Genomic DNA, 6,155 nt, shown 5'->3' with positions numbered 1-6,155 from the left:
TACGTAGCTCTCCTGCGTGTCCGAGAAAAAAAAAACACCAACTCGCACGTTAGTGAAAGCATCTAGGCCCCTAGTTGGATTTCGGTGATTAATGTCAATACAAAGATTACTATGACTAACGTGTGTTTTGCAGAGACAAGTAAGTTAGGTCATGGTAATGGAGATCGATTGGGCAATCGAGGTTGTCATGCCCCTACGATGGAAATCGTTTCGGTTTTCAAAGGATGGACGACAAGGTTAAGGATGACTAGTTCTAAGTGTCGATTGGAGTTGGAGAGACACTTAGAGTAGTTTAGGACTTTGTTTTTCCTTTGGCCGTACTATGAAGGGGGGTATGAACGGGTAGCTTGACCTAGTTGAGTCTAGTGAGTTAGGTGTGGTGCACACTTGTTAAAACTAGCTCTAGGTAGCTCCTATGAATGCCTAAGATCCTTTGGAGCAAACTTCATTCACATATGTTCAGAAGTTGGAAGTGAATGGAGGGTCAAATACTGACCGGACGCTGGCTCCGGTGCGACCGGACGCTGGCCGCAGGGTCCGGTCAGTTCATTTGACCGAGAAGATCAAGTCTGGTGTGACCGAACGCTGGGAGGTCATGTGACCGGACGCTGAGGGCCAGCGTCCGGTCAACTCCAGTAAGGGTCCAGACTTGGAAAAGTGTGACCGGACGCGTCCGGTCAGTGTGACCGGACCCTGAGTATCCAGCGTCCGGTCGTTTACAGTAAGCATCCAAGAGCGATCGGACGCGTCCGGTCGGTACTGACCGGACCCTGACAGCGTCCGGTCACCACTTGAATGCTAGTTCGCGGGTTGAACTGACCGGAGCGTCCGGTTATCACGACCGGAGCGTCCGGTCATCCCGCAGAAGCTCATAACGGTTAGTTTTTCAGGCTGGCTTATAAATAGAAGCTCCACTCGTGAGTGGAGCATCCTTTGCTCATTCCAACAGCTGAGAAACACGTTTGTGAGTGCCAAGAAGAGCAAGATCCTAGTGAGGTGTTTGTGATTTGAGAATCCAAGAGAGTAGCCTCACTAGCAAATCAAGAGTAGCAAAGTGTGCATCCATCTTCTCATTAGGCTTCGCGTGGTCAAGTGAGAGTTCGTGCTTGTTACTCTTGGTGATCGCCATCACCTAGACGGCTTGGTGGTGATTGGGAGTTTGGTGTTCACCCGGCGGAGCTTGTGGGTGACCCAACTCAAGTTGTGAGCGGCTTTGGGTGATTCGCCGCGACGGAGTGTCGAAGAATCAACCCGTAGAGAGCACTTGATCCTTGCGCGGATCAAGGGGGAGCTACACCCTTGCGCGGGTGCTCCAACGAGGACTAGTGGGGAGTGGCGACTCTCCGATACCTCGGCAAAACATCGCCGCGTTCCTTTCTCTCTCTACTTACTTTGAGCACTTACTTTGAGTATTTACTTTGAGCAATTCAATACTTGTTTTACATCCATAGAATTGCTTGCTAGAGTAAGTTTGGAACATAGGTTGAGAGGTTGTTGTGCATTAGTTTGATATAAACACTTTTCTAGGCACAAGGGGTTAATTGGGCTATCCGTAGGATTTGATTATTGCAAGAGAATTTAGAATTAGCCCAATTCACCCCCCCCTCTTGGGCATCTTGATCCTTTCAATTGGTATCAGAGCCTCGTGCTCACGTTTTTAAGCTTAATCGCTTAGAGTAAGATGTCTCACGGGGATGGACCTCCTCCTATCTTTGAGGGAGATGATTTTCCATACTGGAAAATCCGCATAGAGGCATACTTAGAAGCTCTAGATGTTGGAATTCTTAGAGCCGCCTCTCAAGGGTTCCTCGCACCTAGGAATGCCGCACAACTTCTAGGCGATGAAGTGAATTATGAGAAATGGAATGCAAAGGCTCGCAACACCATTTTTAGAGGCCTTTGCAAAGAGGTGTTCAATCGTGTAAGGAACCACAAAGACGCCCATGCTCTATGGTCGGACGTTTGTGCGCTCCATGAGGGAACCAAGAGTGAGCGTGAGGAATGCTATCATCTTGTGATTAAAAAGCTAAATTCTTTTGAGAGTTTCCCAAAGAAAGTGCTAATGAGATGTATTCTCGATTAAATGTTCTTGTAGAGGAAGTCAATGGGCTTGGACTTACTCAAATGTCACCATCCGATGTTGTGAGAAAAATCTTGAGTGTCCTCCCCATTGATAAATATGGGCACATTGTGACCGTGCTACATCAAGGTGATCTTTCCACCACTACACCGACACAAATCTTGGGAAAGATCAATGCTCATGAGATGTACATGCACATCACACCACAAGATGGCTCATCCTCTACAAAGAAGAAAGAGAAGGACCTAGCATTCAAAGCTAGCCAAGACAAGGGCAAAGCAAGACTTGAGTATGAGAGCTCAAGTGATGAAGATGATGAAGAAAGCCTTGCCCTCATGGTGAAGAAGACCACCAAGATGCTAAAAAGGCTAAACAAGAGTGGCATCAAGTTTGATGGCAAGAAGAAGAAGTTCTTCACTAGCTCAAGAAGAAAGCCAATCTCCGAGATGGATTGCTACAATTGTGGCGAACTTGGTCATCTAGCTCATCCATGCACAAAGCCCAAGAAAGACAAGTTCAAGAACAAGAGCAAGAAAGATGATTCAAGTGATGAAGATGAAAAGAAGAAGAACAAGCCATACAAGAAGAGAGATGGCAAAAAGAGGGAGTTCTACAAGAAGAAGAAGAGTGGCAAGGCCTATATTGTCGGTGATTGGCTCACGGACATTGATTCATCAAGTGGATCATCCGATGATGATAGTGACGATGAAAAGGTGGCCGCCATTGCTATTGATCTTGCATCTTCACCACCACCATCGCCATCATCCTCTACACACCTATGTCTTATGGCCAAAGGTGAACGCAAGGTAACTAAGAGTGATGATAGTAGTGATGATGAACATGCTAGTGATGATGATAGTGATAGCGATGATGATGACTCACCTACCTATGATGATCTTGTCAAAATACTAAGAAAATATACTAAGATCATTAGAAAGAGTAGAGCTACAAATGAAAAACTTGATGCTAAAAATGACTCACTCTTAGCTAAATGTAACACATTAGAAAGGCTAATGATGAGCTCAAAGAAACAAATGATTCTATATCATCCAAACTCAAGGAGCTCAAATCTTCTAAGAAAGAGCTTAAAGATAAAAATGATAAACTTGAGTGGGTGCACAATGAGCTTATCACTAGTCACAATAAGCTAAAAGATGAATATGCAACTCTAAAGATCAATTATGATACCCTTATTATTGCACAAGAATTCTTACCAAATGAGCCACATGATGCTACTAACCATGTTGTTAAGATTGATATAGCTACCTCATGTGATGATTTAATTGATGAAAGCATTGAGCATGGATCTAGTAGCAAGGGCAAGCAAGTGGTTGAGTGCAATGACTATGATGAGTATGTCAAGCTCAAGAGTAACAATGAGAAGCTCATGAAAGATCTTGAAGAAATGAAAAGTCACAACACCATTGTGCTAGAAACTCTTGATCATGACAAAGAGGTGATCCTTGAAAATGAGAAGTTAAAAGAAGAAGTTAAGAAACTCAAGGAGGAGAAGAACAATGATCTTCTCAAGGAAGAGAACAAGAAGCTCAAGATGAAGAAAGAGCATCTCAAGGTGGGATTGAGTAAGTTTGCTAGGGGCAAGCATCTCCAAAGTGAGCTACTCATGAGTACCGTCATGAAGATGGATAGAAGTGGCATTGGATATATGGCAAGTGTAGAGAAGAAGAAGGCTCAAGCTCAACACCAACAATCAAAGCCAAAGCCAAAGCCAAGAGATGTTTTGAATGTGGACAAGAAGGCCACTTTGCTCATGGGTGTCAAACTCCACCGCCACAACCCTTGCCCAAGCATGCTAGACCCTTTGCTTTCAATGCTCACTACATGCTTAGAAAAGATTCGAGTGGAAAGATGAAAGTCATGTTCTTAGGTCCCCCCAACAAGAGTAGGCCTAAGAAAATTTGGGTGGCTAAGTCACTTGTTGAGAAGGTGAAGGGCCCTCAACAAGCTTGGATCCCTAAAGCTTGAATCTCTTGTGTATAGGTGAACTACAAGACCGGTGGAAGTCATTGGGTTATTGATAGTGGTTGCACTCAACATATGACCGGTGATCCTCGTATGTTCACCTCACTAGATGAAGAGGTAGATGGACAAGAGAAAATAATATTTGGAGATAATTCAAAGGGCAAGGTTAAAGGATTGGGTAAAGTGGCAATATCAAATGATCACTCCATCTCCAATGTGCTCTATGTTGCTTCATTGAGCTTCAATTTGCTATCCGTTGGGCAATTGTGTGATCTTGGCTTTCAATGCTTATTCACCGAGAAGGAGGTTGTTGTATCCAAGGTCGATGACAATCAAGTGATATTCAATAGATTTAGATACAACAACTTATATCTAGTTGACTTCACCTCCGAAGATGCAAACTTGAAGACTTGCTTATTCACCAAAACAACACTTGGGTGGCTATGGCATAGAAGGCTTGCTCATGTTGGGATGAGCTCACTCAAGAAGCTTATGAAGAATGATTTGGTGAGAGGGTTGAAGGATGTGAAGTTTGAGAAGGACAAACTTTGTAGTGCATGTTAAGCCGGCAAGCAAGTTGCAAACACTCATCCAACCAAAGCTTTCATGTCAACCACAAGAGTGCTAGAACTCCTACACATGGATTTATTTGGACCAACAACATACAAGAGTTTGGGAGAAAATCTCTATTGTCTTGTGATTGTGGATGACTATTCAAGATATACATGGGTGTTCTTCCTTCATGACAAATCCGAAGTTGCATCTTGTTTCAAGAAGTTTGCCAAGAGAGCTCAAAATGAATTTGAAGTGAAGCTCAAGAAGATAAGAAGTGACAATGGCAAAGAGTTTGACAACACAAATATAGAAGCTTATTGTGATGAAGTTGGAATCAAACATGAAGTCTTCGCAACCTATACTCCTCAACAAAATGGTGTAGTTGAGAGGAAGAATCGGACTTTGATCACTCTTGCAAGGACAATGCTAGATGAGTACAACACCCCCGAAGCTCTATGGGCAGAAGCAATCAACACCGCATGTTATGCATCCAATCGCCTATTTCTTCAAAAGTTCCTTGTCAAGACTCCATATGAGTTGCTCAATGGGAAGAAGTCGGACGTCTCCTTCTTTAGGGTGTTTGGTTGCAAGTGCTACATCTACAAGAAGCGGCAACACCTAGGGAAGTTTCAAAGGCGTTGTGATATAGGTTTTCTTGTTGGTTACTCATTGAAGTCCAAAGCATATAGAGTATTCAATCATGCCACCGGCTTGGTTGAAGAAACATATGATGTGGAATTTGATGAATCTAACGGCTCCCAAGGAGCACATGAGAATCTTGATGATGTAGATGATGAACCATTGAGGGAGGCTATGAAGAATATTCTGGTGGGAGACATCAAGCCAAAAGATGATGAAGATGATGTACAAGTCATTAATCAACCCTCTTCATCAAATGTACCACAAGATGGTGAAAAAGTTGGGAGAGTAGAAAATGAAGATACTCATATCTCCCATGAGCAAATGGTGGTACAAGCACAAGATGTTGATGCTCCACAACCTCCTCCTCAAGTGGTCAATAGAAGAAATACACCTCTCCTACAAGATCATCCACAAGATCTCATCATAGGGAGTCCAACAAAGGGGGGTGATGAGTCGATCTCAAAGCTTACTTCATTTATTGCTCATCACTCTTTTGTCTCTTGCTATGAGCCTACCAAGGTAGAAGATGCTCTTAAAGATCCGGATTGGATAAATGCCATGCATGAAGAGTTGAACAACTTCACTCGCAATGAAGTTTGGAATCTTGAAGAGCGACCAAAAGATGCAAGAGTCATTGGAACAAAGTGGGTGTTCCGCAACAAACAAGATGATCAAGGTGTTGTTGTGAGAAACAAGGCAAGACTAGTGGCAAAGGGGTTCTCTCAAGTTGAAGGTCTAGATTTTGGAGAAACCTTTGCACCGGTTGCAAGATTAGAAGCCATCCGTATCCTTCTTGCATATGCATCACATCATGAAATGAAAACTATATCAAATGGATGTGAAAAGTGCATTCTTAAATGGCTTTATTAATGAACTAGTCTATGTTGATCAACCT

This window comes from Miscanthus floridulus, unplaced genomic scaffold (assembly GCF_019320115.1).
Source record: "Miscanthus floridulus cultivar M001 unplaced genomic scaffold, ASM1932011v1 fs_307_4_5, whole genome shotgun sequence".
NCBI classification, from domain to species: Eukaryota; Viridiplantae; Streptophyta; class Magnoliopsida; order Poales; family Poaceae; genus Miscanthus; species Miscanthus floridulus.
The sequence above is the reverse complement of the archived record's forward strand: the minus strand, read 5'-3'. Positions refer to the sequence as shown.